This window comes from Schistocerca americana, unplaced genomic scaffold (assembly GCF_021461395.2).
Source record: "Schistocerca americana isolate TAMUIC-IGC-003095 unplaced genomic scaffold, iqSchAmer2.1 HiC_scaffold_799, whole genome shotgun sequence".
Classification (NCBI taxonomy): Eukaryota; Metazoa; Arthropoda; class Insecta; order Orthoptera; family Acrididae; genus Schistocerca; species Schistocerca americana.
Window position 1 is genome coordinate 47,372 of NW_025726565.1, and position 12,537 is coordinate 59,908.

Below are 12,537 nucleotides of genomic sequence, written 5' to 3' on the forward strand. Positions count from 1 at the left end.
TGTGGGGTAAATTTTGTGACTGTATCTGTGAATATAAATCATAGAATGCAATGTAAAACACAGTGGTAGAGCAAGTGTAGGTGAGAATTGTAGCAGGTGCATATTTTTTTTTTTTTTTTTTTTTTTTTGAGAGCAGAAATAGTTGGCTTGTCATGGCTCATTCTTTCTGTCTCTCTTCATTTGAGAATATGACTCTTCCTATATGCAAAGTGAGCAAAATTTGCTGCCTACTATAGCACAAATGGACCCATAGAAAATGTCTTATTGTTTGGATCTGTTATGAATGGTTGGCACTCGAGATACTATTTAGCACACATTCAGATATTTTCATTTTTGTCAGGCAATATATTAGCTGGGGCCAATGAGACAGCAGGCAGGTTTGGATACTGTTAGCTTTCTATGATTCTTCTTGGACAAGAACATAAACAACAGTAGAGGAGTCCAACATATATATTTTTGGGCAGGTTGTTTGGCGCAATGTGGAATAAGCGTGTATCTTGTATATTTAAGACTGCAGCACGTGTTCCCAGCGCTATGAAGCAATTTACTGATTGATTTCTAGTTGTACTTTCCTGCAAGGTAAACTCATTTCAACAACTTAAAACAGCTACATGAGAGGATTTGTAAATCTCATTTCATTGTGTTTCCAGGGTGCCTAATCTGTTACACAAATATTTCACCCATCGACATTAATCAATTTCACGGCATGATTCGAGTAAAACTAGCATTTTACTGCTCAGTACGTCAAACAGCTTTTGCTGAGAAGTGTATGGTTTGTTAAGTCAATGTAAATGCAGTTGGCAGTTTTCTTGGTGTCTAGTACTAACCAGCGGTCACAAAATAACAAAATCTAACGAAGAGTCTTAATGGGTGTGCCGGTATTTGCTAAATGAGGTTGTGCTACTTTCGTCTGTGTGGAGCTAGGCGAGTGAGCAGTAGCGCGCCTGACGGTCAAGGGGAGAACTACTGTGCAGTTTTGAGCGTTTAAGATGGCGGTGAGTGGGCGTGTAAGCAACTATTAGACACAAGGAGCAAAGAACAGAAAGTCTGCCTCTAATAAAATGTATTTTACTGTTTTTTTTTTCTGTATATTTCTGTATTTGTTTCCCCCAATGGAACTTGAGTAGTGTAAGGTAATACTGATAGGTATCAATGACGCAAGTACTTGTAGGTGTTTGGAACAAACGTCAGGTATAAATAGCAGTGCCAGGCGCTAGGTAGTTAATCTTTGCGCAGTGGCAATATCGTAACCAATGAAGTATAACTGAGGTGCGATTATTGCTAGTTGAAAACTTTTACCAATACCCCGCCAGAGAGACGTGAAATACCGTCTCTGTGGCAATTTTTGGCAACCCCTGAGGGGGTGTAAGTGTCATAGAAACAATGCTTCAAGCTGTGTTTATCTGTGTACTCATTCTGCACTTGTGGAAGTGTTTAGCTGATGGTTGTTGGGGACCATGTACACAGACTAGGCTGTGTTCACTGATGAATTGTGTACATGTCTTAGGGAGCTGGTGAGAAACATTCTCCTCAGTGTAAGTTGTTGTGCAACTGCTATGTGTGAAAAAAGATGCCAATGTGGACAATTGAAATGTGGTTCTGTCTAGTGGCAATTCTTGCTCCATAACATACTTGTGGTACACACATGCAGTGATTACTGATAAATGTAGGATTTGACAAAACTTCTGTCAGAATTTAGTGGAGGAGACTAGGGCAGTACAGTGAAAGTTGGTGAGTGTGTGGGAGGCAAGTGTTGTACTTAATTCATTTTCACAGCACTGCCAGTGTTATAATTTGTGTTTGTGTCCTGATGATTAGATGCATGTTTGATCCTTTTTGGACGCTGCTGTGTGTACACCTTGATAATTAGAACTTATGACCATGGAACTGCTGTTGATAATATTGGGCAATGAGTCTGTTGACTTGAGATGATTGATGTGTTAGGCTGCACAGTGCCTAGTAAGGGCACTCACATTGAGGACAGTGTCCTATCTGGTGTGTGTTACATGAAGCAGGAAGAACTGTAATGTTGTGCAAGGCTTTGCCTCATTTTGAGAATACATACATGTGCTGTAGTGTGCAGAGCAGAGGGATTGAAAGAAAGGTAAGAGCTAGTAGCTATTTGGATGGTAGCTAATGCAGTCCCTGATGTTGAGGTTTTGTTGAACCTTTATGTAGCTTACATGTTTCATCTAAAGGCTGCTGGTGGAAAATCTCCTTCATGCAGTGATAACAGTGATTGTGCAGTAGAATTTGGTGGGCTGCAGCCATGGCATTTCCATTTTGAACAGTGTGATTAATGCATTTCTTGGTGTATTCCTTGAACTGTGGATTTACTGTGCAAATGTGACACATAATACATTGTGATAGTTTAAATGGGATGGTGAGCTTAATGATGGTCCAGTGTGCTATGAGAATGTATTGCATGTGGAATACTGAAGAGAGGGAACCAGTGCTTGTGGGGTAAATTTTGTGACTGTATCTGTGAATATAAATCATAGAATGCAATGTAAAACACAGTGGTAGAGCAAGTGTAGGTGAGAATTGTAGCAGGTGCATATTTTTTTTTTTTTTTTTTTTTTTTTGAGAGCAGAAATAGTTGGCTTGTCATGGCTCATTCTTTCTGTCTCTCTTCATTTGAGAATATGACTCTTCCTATATGCAAAGTGAGCAAAATTTGCTGCCTACTATAGCACAAATGGACCCATAGAAAATGTCTTATTGTTTGGATCTGTTATGAATGGTTGGCACTCGAGATACTATTTAGCACACATTCAGATATTTTCATTTTTGTCAGGCAATATATTAGCTGGGGCCAATGAGACAGCAGGCAGGTTTGGATACTGTTAGCTTTCTATGATTCTTCTTGGACAAGAACATAAACAACAGTAGAGGAGTCCAACATATATATTTTTGGGCAGGTTGTTTGGCGCAATGTGGAATAAGCGTGTATCTTGTATATTTAAGACTGCAGCACGTGTTCCCAGCGCTATGAAGCAATTTACTGATTGATTTCTAGTTGTACTTTCCTGCAAGGTAAACTCATTTCAACAACTTAAAACAGCTACATGAGAGGATTTGTAAATCTCATTTCATTGTGTTTCCAGGGTGCCTAATCTGTTACACAAATATTTCACCCATCGACATTAATCAATTTCACGGCATGATTCGAGTAAAACTAGCATTTTACTGCTCAGTACGTCAAACAGCTTTTGCTGAGAAGTGTATGGTTTGTTAAGTCAATGTAAATGCAGTTGGCAGTTTTCTTGGTGTCTAGTACTAACCAGCGGTCACAAAATAACAAAATCTAACGAAGAGTCTTAATGGGTGTGCCGGTATTTGCTAAATGAGGTTGTGCTACTTTCGTCTGTGTGGAGCTAGGCGAGTGAGCAGTAGCGCGCCTGACGGTCAAGGGGAGAACTACTGTGCAGTTTTGAGCGTTTAAGATGGCGGTGAGTGGGCGTGTAAGCAACTATTAGACACAAGGAGCAAAGAACAGAAAGTCTGCCTCTAATAAAATGTATTTTACTGTTTTTTTTTTCTGTATATTTCTGTATTTGTTTCCCCCAATGGAACTTGAGTAGTGTAAGGTAATACTGATAGGTATCAATGACGCAAGTACTTGTAGGTGTTTGGAACAAACGTCAGGTATAAATAGCAGTGCCAGGCGCTAGGTAGTTAATCTTTGCGCAGTGGCAATATCGTAACCAATGAAGTATAACTGAGGTGCGATTATTGCTAGTTGAAAACTTTTACCAATACCCCGCCAGAGAGACGTGAAATACCGTCTCTGTGGCAATTTTTGGCAACCCCTGAGGGGGTGTAAGTGTCATAGAAACAATGCTTCAAGCTGTGTTTATCTGTGTACTCATTCTGCACTTGTGGAAGTGTTTAGCTGATGGTTGTTGGGGACCATGTACACAGACTAGGCTGTGTTCACTGATGAATTGTGTACATGTCTTAGGGAGCTGGTGAGAAACATTCTCCTCAGTGTAAGTTGTTGTGCAACTGCTATGTGTGAAAAAAGATGCCAATGTGGACAATTGAAATGTGGTTCTGTCTAGTGGCAATTCTTGCTCCATAACATACTTGTGGTACACACATGCAGTGATTACTGATAAATGTAGGATTTGACAAAACTTCTGTCAGAATTTAGTGGAGGAGACTAGGGCAGTACAGTGAAAGTTGGTGAGTGTGTGGGAGGCAAGTGTTGTACTTAATTCATTTTCACAGCACTGCCAGTGTTATAATTTGTGTTTGTGTCCTGATGATTAGATGCATGTTTGATCCTTTTTGGACGCTGCTGTGTGTACACCTTGATAATTAGAACTTATGACCATGGAACTGCTGTTGATAATATTGGGCAATGAGTCTGTTGACTTGAGATGATTGATGTGTTAGGCTGCACAGTGCCTAGTAAGGGCACTCACATTGAGGACAGTGTCCTATCTGGTGTGTGTTACATGAAGCAGGAAGAACTGTAATGTTGTGCAAGGCTTTGCCTCATTTTGAGAATACATACATGTGCTGTAGTGTGCAGAGCAGAGGGATTGAAAGAAAGGTAAGAGCTAGTAGCTATTTGGATGGTAGCTAATGCAGTCCCTGATGTTGAGGTTTTGTTGAACCTTTATGTAGCTTACATGTTTCATCTAAAGGCTGCTGGTGGAAAATCTCCTTCATGCAGTGATAACAGTGATTGTGCAGTAGAATTTGGTGGGCTGCAGCCATGGCATTTCCATTTTGAACAGTGTGATTAATGCATTTCTTGGTGTATTCCTTGAACTGTGGATTTACTGTGCAAATGTGACACATAATACATTGTGATAGTTTAAATGGGATGGTGAGCTTAATGATGGTCCAGTGTGCTATGAGAATGTATTGCATGTGGAATACTGAAGAGAGGGAACCAGTGCTTGTGGGGTAAATTTTGTGACTGTATCTGTGAATATAAATCATAGAATGCAATGTAAAACACAGTGGTAGAGCAAGTGTAGGTGAGAATTGTAGCAGGTGCATATTTTTTTTTTTTTTTTTTTTTTTTTTGAGAGCAGAAATAGTTGGCTTGTCATGGCTCATTCTTTCTGTCTCTCTTCATTTGAGAATATGACTCTTCCTATATGCAAAGTGAGCAAAATTTGCTGCCTACTATAGCACAAATGGACCCATAGAAAATGTCTTATTGTTTGGATCTGTTATGAATGGTTGGCACTCGAGATACTATTTAGCACACATTCAGATATTTTCATTTTTGTCAGGCAATATATTAGCTGGGGCCAATGAGACAGCAGGCAGGTTTGGATACTGTTAGCTTTCTATGATTCTTCTTGGACAAGAACATAAACAACAGTAGAGGAGTCCAACATATATATTTTTGGGCAGGTTGTTTGGCGCAATGTGGAATAAGCGTGTATCTTGTATATTTAAGACTGCAGCACGTGTTCCCAGCGCTATGAAGCAATTTACTGATTGATTTCTAGTTGTACTTTCCTGCAAGGTAAACTCATTTCAACAACTTAAAACAGCTACATGAGAGGATTTGTAAATCTCATTTCATTGTGTTTCCAGGGTGCCTAATCTGTTACACAAATATTTCACCCATCGACATTAATCAATTTCACGGCATGATTCGAGTAAAACTAGCATTTTACTGCTCAGTACGTCAAACAGCTTTTGCTGAGAAGTGTATGGTTTGTTAAGTCAATGTAAATGCAGTTGGCAGTTTTCTTGGTGTCTAGTACTAACCAGCGGTCACAAAATAACAAAATCTAACGAAGAGTCTTAATGGGTGTGCCGGTATTTGCTAAATGAGGTTGTGCTACTTTCGTCTGTGTGGAGCTAGGCGAGTGAGCAGTAGCGCGCCTGACGGTCAAGGGGAGAACTACTGTGCAGTTTTGAGCGTTTAAGATGGCGGTGAGTGGGCGTGTAAGCAACTATTAGACACAAGGAGCAAAGAACAGAAAGTCTGCCTCTAATAAAATGTATTTTACTGTTTTTTTTTTCTGTATATTTCTGTATTTGTTTCCCCCAATGGAACTTGAGTAGTGTAAGGTAATACTGATAGGTATCAATGACGCAAGTACTTGTAGGTGTTTGGAACAAACGTCAGGTATAAATAGCAGTGCCAGGCGCTAGGTAGTTAATCTTTGCGCAGTGGCAATATCGTAACCAATGAAGTATAACTGAGGTGCGATTATTGCTAGTTGAAAACTTTTACCAATACCCCGCCAGAGAGACGTGAAATACCGTCTCTGTGGCAATTTTTGGCAACCCCTGAGGGGGTGTAAGTGTCATAGAAACAATGCTTCAAGCTGTGTTTATCTGTGTACTCATTCTGCACTTGTGGAAGTGTTTAGCTGATGGTTGTTGGGGACCATGTACACAGACTAGGCTGTGTTCACTGATGAATTGTGTACATGTCTTAGGGAGCTGGTGAGAAACATTCTCCTCAGTGTAAGTTGTTGTGCAACTGCTATGTGTGAAAAAAGATGCCAATGTGGACAATTGAAATGTGGTTCTGTCTAGTGGCAATTCTTGCTCCATAACATACTTGTGGTACACACATGCAGTGATTACTGATAAATGTAGGATTTGACAAAACTTCTGTCAGAATTTAGTGGAGGAGACTAGGGCAGTACAGTGAAAGTTGGTGAGTGTGTGGGAGGCAAGTGTTGTACTTAATTCATTTTCACAGCACTGCCAGTGTTATAATTTGTGTTTGTGTCCTGATGATTAGATGCATGTTTGATCCTTTTTGGACGCTGCTGTGTGTACACCTTGATAATTAGAACTTATGACCATGGAACTGCTGTTGATAATATTGGGCAATGAGTCTGTTGACTTGAGATGATTGATGTGTTAGGCTGCACAGTGCCTAGTAAGGGCACTCACATTGAGGACAGTGTCCTATCTGGTGTGTGTTACATGAAGCAGGAAGAACTGTAATGTTGTGCAAGGCTTTGCCTCATTTTGAGAATACATACATGTGCTGTAGTGTGCAGAGCAGAGGGATTGAAAGAAAGGTAAGAGCTAGTAGCTATTTGGATGGTAGCTAATGCAGTCCCTGATGTTGAGGTTTTGTTGAACCTTTATGTAGCTTACATGTTTCATCTAAAGGCTGCTGGTGGAAAATCTCCTTCATGCAGTGATAACAGTGATTGTGCAGTAGAATTTGGTGGGCTGCAGCCATGGCATTTCCATTTTGAACAGTGTGATTAATGCATTTCTTGGTGTATTCCTTGAACTGTGGATTTACTGTGCAAATGTGACACATAATACATTGTGATAGTTTAAATGGGATGGTGAGCTTAATGATGGTCCAGTGTGCTATGAGAATGTATTGCATGTGGAATACTGAAGAGAGGGAACCAGTGCTTGTGGGGTAAATTTTGTGACTGTATCTGTGAATATAAATCATAGAATGCAATGTAAAACACAGTGGTAGAGCAAGTGTAGGTGAGAATTGTAGCAGGTGCATATTTTTTTTTTTTTTTTTTTTTTTTTGAGAGCAGAAATAGTTGGCTTGTCATGGCTCATTCTTTCTGTCTCTCTTCATTTGAGAATATGACTCTTCCTATATGCAAAGTGAGCAAAATTTGCTGCCTACTATAGCACAAATGGACCCATAGAAAATGTCTTATTGTTTGGATCTGTTATGAATGGTTGGCACTCGAGATACTATTTAGCACACATTCAGATATTTTCATTTTTGTCAGGCAATATATTAGCTGGGGCCAATGAGACAGCAGGCAGGTTTGGATACTGTTAGCTTTCTATGATTCTTCTTGGACAAGAACATAAACAACAGTAGAGGAGTCCAACATATATATTTTTGGGCAGGTTGTTTGGCGCAATGTGGAATAAGCGTGTATCTTGTATATTTAAGACTGCAGCACGTGTTCCCAGCGCTATGAAGCAATTTACTGATTGATTTCTAGTTGTACTTTCCTGCAAGGTAAACTCATTTCAACAACTTAAAACAGCTACATGAGAGGATTTGTAAATCTCATTTCATTGTGTTTCCAGGGTGCCTAATCTGTTACACAAATATTTCACCCATCGACATTAATCAATTTCACGGCATGATTCGAGTAAAACTAGCATTTTACTGCTCAGTACGTCAAACAGCTTTTGCTGAGAAGTGTATGGTTTGTTAAGTCAATGTAAATGCAGTTGGCAGTTTTCTTGGTGTCTAGTACTAACCAGCGGTCACAAAATAACAAAATCTAACGAAGAGTCTTAATGGGTGTGCCGGTATTTGCTAAATGAGGTTGTGCTACTTTCGTCTGTGTGGAGCTAGGCGAGTGAGCAGTAGCGCGCCTGACGGTCAAGGGGAGAACTACTGTGCAGTTTTGAGCGTTTAAGATGGCGGTGAGTGGGCGTGTAAGCAACTATTAGACACAAGGAGCAAAGAACAGAAAGTCTGCCTCTAATAAAATGTATTTTACTGTTTTTTTTTTCTGTATATTTCTGTATTTGTTTCCCCCAATGGAACTTGAGTAGTGTAAGGTAATACTGATAGGTATCAATGACGCAAGTACTTGTAGGTGTTTGGAACAAACGTCAGGTATAAATAGCAGTGCCAGGCGCTAGGTAGTTAATCTTTGCGCAGTGGCAATATCGTAACCAATGAAGTATAACTGAGGTGCGATTATTGCTAGTTGAAAACTTTTACCAATACCCCGCCAGAGAGACGTGAAATACCGTCTCTGTGGCAATTTTTGGCAACCCCTGAGGGGGTGTAAGTGTCATAGAAACAATGCTTCAAGCTGTGTTTATCTGTGTACTCATTCTGCACTTGTGGAAGTGTTTAGCTGATGGTTGTTGGGGACCATGTACACAGACTAGGCTGTGTTCACTGATGAATTGTGTACATGTCTTAGGGAGCTGGTGAGAAACATTCTCCTCAGTGTAAGTTGTTGTGCAACTGCTATGTGTGAAAAAAGATGCCAATGTGGACAATTGAAATGTGGTTCTGTCTAGTGGCAATTCTTGCTCCATAACATACTTGTGGTACACACATGCAGTGATTACTGATAAATGTAGGATTTGACAAAACTTCTGTCAGAATTTAGTGGAGGAGACTAGGGCAGTACAGTGAAAGTTGGTGAGTGTGTGGGAGGCAAGTGTTGTACTTAATTCATTTTCACAGCACTGCCAGTGTTATAATTTGTGTTTGTGTCCTGATGATTAGATGCATGTTTGATCCTTTTTGGACGCTGCTGTGTGTACACCTTGATAATTAGAACTTATGACCATGGAACTGCTGTTGATAATATTGGGCAATGAGTCTGTTGACTTGAGATGATTGATGTGTTAGGCTGCACAGTGCCTAGTAAGGGCACTCACATTGAGGACAGTGTCCTATCTGGTGTGTGTTACATGAAGCAGGAAGAACTGTAATGTTGTGCAAGGCTTTGCCTCATTTTGAGAATACATACATGTGCTGTAGTGTGCAGAGCAGAGGGATTGAAAGAAAGGTAAGAGCTAGTAGCTATTTGGATGGTAGCTAATGCAGTCCCTGATGTTGAGGTTTTGTTGAACCTTTATGTAGCTTACATGTTTCATCTAAAGGCTGCTGGTGGAAAATCTCCTTCATGCAGTGATAACAGTGATTGTGCAGTAGAATTTGGTGGGCTGCAGCCATGGCATTTCCATTTTGAACAGTGTGATTAATGCATTTCTTGGTGTATTCCTTGAACTGTGGATTTACTGTGCAAATGTGACACATAATACATTGTGATAGTTTAAATGGGATGGTGAGCTTAATGATGGTCCAGTGTGCTATGAGAATGTATTGCATGTGGAATACTGAAGAGAGGGAACCAGTGCTTGTGGGGTAAATTTTGTGACTGTATCTGTGAATATAAATCATAGAATGCAATGTAAAACACAGTGGTAGAGCAAGTGTAGGTGAGAATTGTAGCAGGTGCATATTTTTTTTTTTTTTTTTTTTTTTTTTGAGAGCAGAAATAGTTGGCTTGTCATGGCTCATTCTTTCTGTCTCTCTTCATTTGAGAATATGACTCTTCCTATATGCAAAGTGAGCAAAATTTGCTGCCTACTATAGCACAAATGGACCCATAGAAAATGTCTTATTGTTTGGATCTGTTATGAATGGTTGGCACTCGAGATACTATTTAGCACACATTCAGATATTTTCATTTTTGTCAGGCAATATATTAGCTGGGGCCAATGAGACAGCAGGCAGGTTTGGATACTGTTAGCTTTCTATGATTCTTCTTGGACAAGAACATAAACAACAGTAGAGGAGTCCAACATATATATTTTTGGGCAGGTTGTTTGGCGCAATGTGGAATAAGCGTGTATCTTGTATATTTAAGACTGCAGCACGTGTTCCCAGCGCTATGAAGCAATTTACTGATTGATTTCTAGTTGTACTTTCCTGCAAGGTAAACTCATTTCAACAACTTAAAACAGCTACATGAGAGGATTTGTAAATCTCATTTCATTGTGTTTCCAGGGTGCCTAATCTGTTACACAAATATTTCACCCATCGACATTAATCAATTTCACGGCATGATTCGAGTAAAACTAGCATTTTACTGCTCAGTACGTCAAACAGCTTTTGCTGAGAAGTGTATGGTTTGTTAAGTCAATGTAAATGCAGTTGGCAGTTTTCTTGGTGTCTAGTACTAACCAGCGGTCACAAAATAACAAAATCTAACGAAGAGTCTTAATGGGTGTGCCGGTATTTGCTAAATGAGGTTGTGCTACTTTCGTCTGTGTGGAGCTAGGGCGAGTGAGCAGTAGCGCGCCTGACGGTCAAGGGGAGAACTACTGTGCAGTTTTGAGCGTTTAAGATGGCGGTGAGTGGGCGTGTAAGCAACTATTAGACACAAGGAGCAAAGAACAGAAAGTCTGCCTCTAATAAAATGTATTTTACTGTTTTTTTTTTCTGTATATTTCTGTATTTGTTTCCCCCAATGGAACTTGAGTAGTGTAAGGTAATACTGATAGGTATCAATGACGCAAGTACTTGTAGGTGTTTGGAACAAACGTCAGGTATAAATAGCAGTGCCAGGCGCTAGGTAGTTAATCTTTGCGCAGTGGCAATATCGTAACCAATGAAGTATAACTGAGGTGCGATTATTGCTAGTTGAAAACTTTTACCAATACCCCGCCAGAGAGACGTGAAATACCGTCTCTGTGGCAATTTTTGGCAACCCCTGAGGGGGTGTAAGTGTCATAGAAACAATGCTTCAAGCTGTGTTTATCTGTGTACTCATTCTGCACTTGTGGAAGTGTTTAGCTGATGGTTGTTGGGGACCATGTACACAGACTAGGCTGTGTTCACTGATGAATTGTGTACATGTCTTAGGGAGCTGGTGAGAAACATTCTCCTCAGTGTAAGTTGTTGTGCAACTGCTATGTGTGAAAAAAGATGCCAATGTGGACAATTGAAATGTGGTTCTGTCTAGTGGCAATTCTTGCTCCATAACATACTTGTGGTACACACATGCAGTGATTACTGATAAATGTAGGATTTGACAAAACTTCTGTCAGAATTTAGTGGAGGAGACTAGGGCAGTACAGTGAAAGTTGGTGAGTGTGTGGGAGGCAAGTGTTGTACTTAATTCATTTTCACAGCACTGCCAGTGTTATAATTTGTGTTTGTGTCCTGATGATTAGATGCATGTTTGATCCTTTTTGGACGCTGCTGTGTGTACACCTTGATAATTAGAACTTATGACCATGGAACTGCTGTTGATAATATTGGGCAATGAGTCTGTTGACTTGAGATGATTGATGTGTTAGGCTGCACAGTGCCTAGTAAGGGCACTCACATTGAGGACAGTGTCCTATCTGGTGTGTGTTACATGAAGCAGGAAGAACTGTAATGTTGTGCAAGGCTTTGCCTCATTTTGAGAATACATACATGTGCTGTAGTGTGCAGAGCAGAGGGATTGAAAGAAAGGTAAGAGCTAGTAGCTATTTGGATGGTAGCTAATGCAGTCCCTGATGTTGAGGTTTTGTTGAACCTTTATGTAGCTTACATGTTTCATCTAAAGGCTGCTGGTGGAAAATCTCCTTCATGCAGTGATAACAGTGATTGTGCAGTAGAATTTGGTGGGCTGCAGCCATGGCATTTCCATTTTGAACAGTGTGATTAATGCATTTCTTGGTGTATTCCTTGAACTGTGGATTTACTGTGCAAATGTGACACATAATACATTGTGATAGTTTAAATGGGATGGTGAGCTTAATGATGGTCCAGTGTGCTATGAGAATGTATTGCATGTGGAATACTGAAGAGAGGGAACCAGTGCTTGTGGGGTAAATTTTGTGACTGTATCTGTGAATATAAATCATAGAATGCAATGTAAAACACAGTGGTAGAGCAAGTGTAGGTGAGAATTGTAGCAGGTGCATATTTTTTTTTTTTTTTTTTTTTTTTGAGAGCAGAAATAGTTGGCTTGTCATGGCTCATTCTTTCTGTCTCTCTTCATTTGAGAATATGACTCTTCCTATATGCAAAGTGAGCAAAATTTGCTGCCTACTATAGCACAAATGGACCCA

General features: G+C 40.0%; 5 non-coding genes across 5 annotated transcripts; all 5 read left to right on the forward strand.

Moving 5' to 3' along the window:
- Window positions 1-1,224: 1,224 nt before the first annotated feature.
- On the forward strand, window positions 1,225-1,364 carry LOC124591077. Its single transcript, XR_006976929.1, has one exon. It is a non-coding gene; the product is annotated as a U4 spliceosomal RNA (small nuclear RNA).
- A 2,317-nt stretch (window positions 1,365-3,681) lies between these two features.
- Window positions 3,682-3,821, forward strand: LOC124591078. Its single transcript, XR_006976930.1, has one exon. It is a non-coding gene; the product is annotated as a U4 spliceosomal RNA (small nuclear RNA).
- Window positions 3,822-6,139: 2,318 nt separating this feature from the next.
- Window positions 6,140-6,279, forward strand: LOC124591079. The gene has a single exon (XR_006976931.1). It is a non-coding gene; the product is annotated as a U4 spliceosomal RNA (small nuclear RNA).
- A 2,317-nt stretch (window positions 6,280-8,596) lies between these two features.
- LOC124591080 lies at window positions 8,597-8,736 on the forward strand. Its single transcript, XR_006976932.1, has one exon. It is a non-coding gene; the product is annotated as a U4 spliceosomal RNA (small nuclear RNA).
- A 2,319-nt stretch (window positions 8,737-11,055) lies between these two features.
- On the forward strand, window positions 11,056-11,195 carry LOC124591081. Its single transcript, XR_006976933.1, has one exon. It is a non-coding gene; the product is annotated as a U4 spliceosomal RNA (small nuclear RNA).
- Window positions 11,196-12,537: the final 1,342 nt, after the last annotated feature.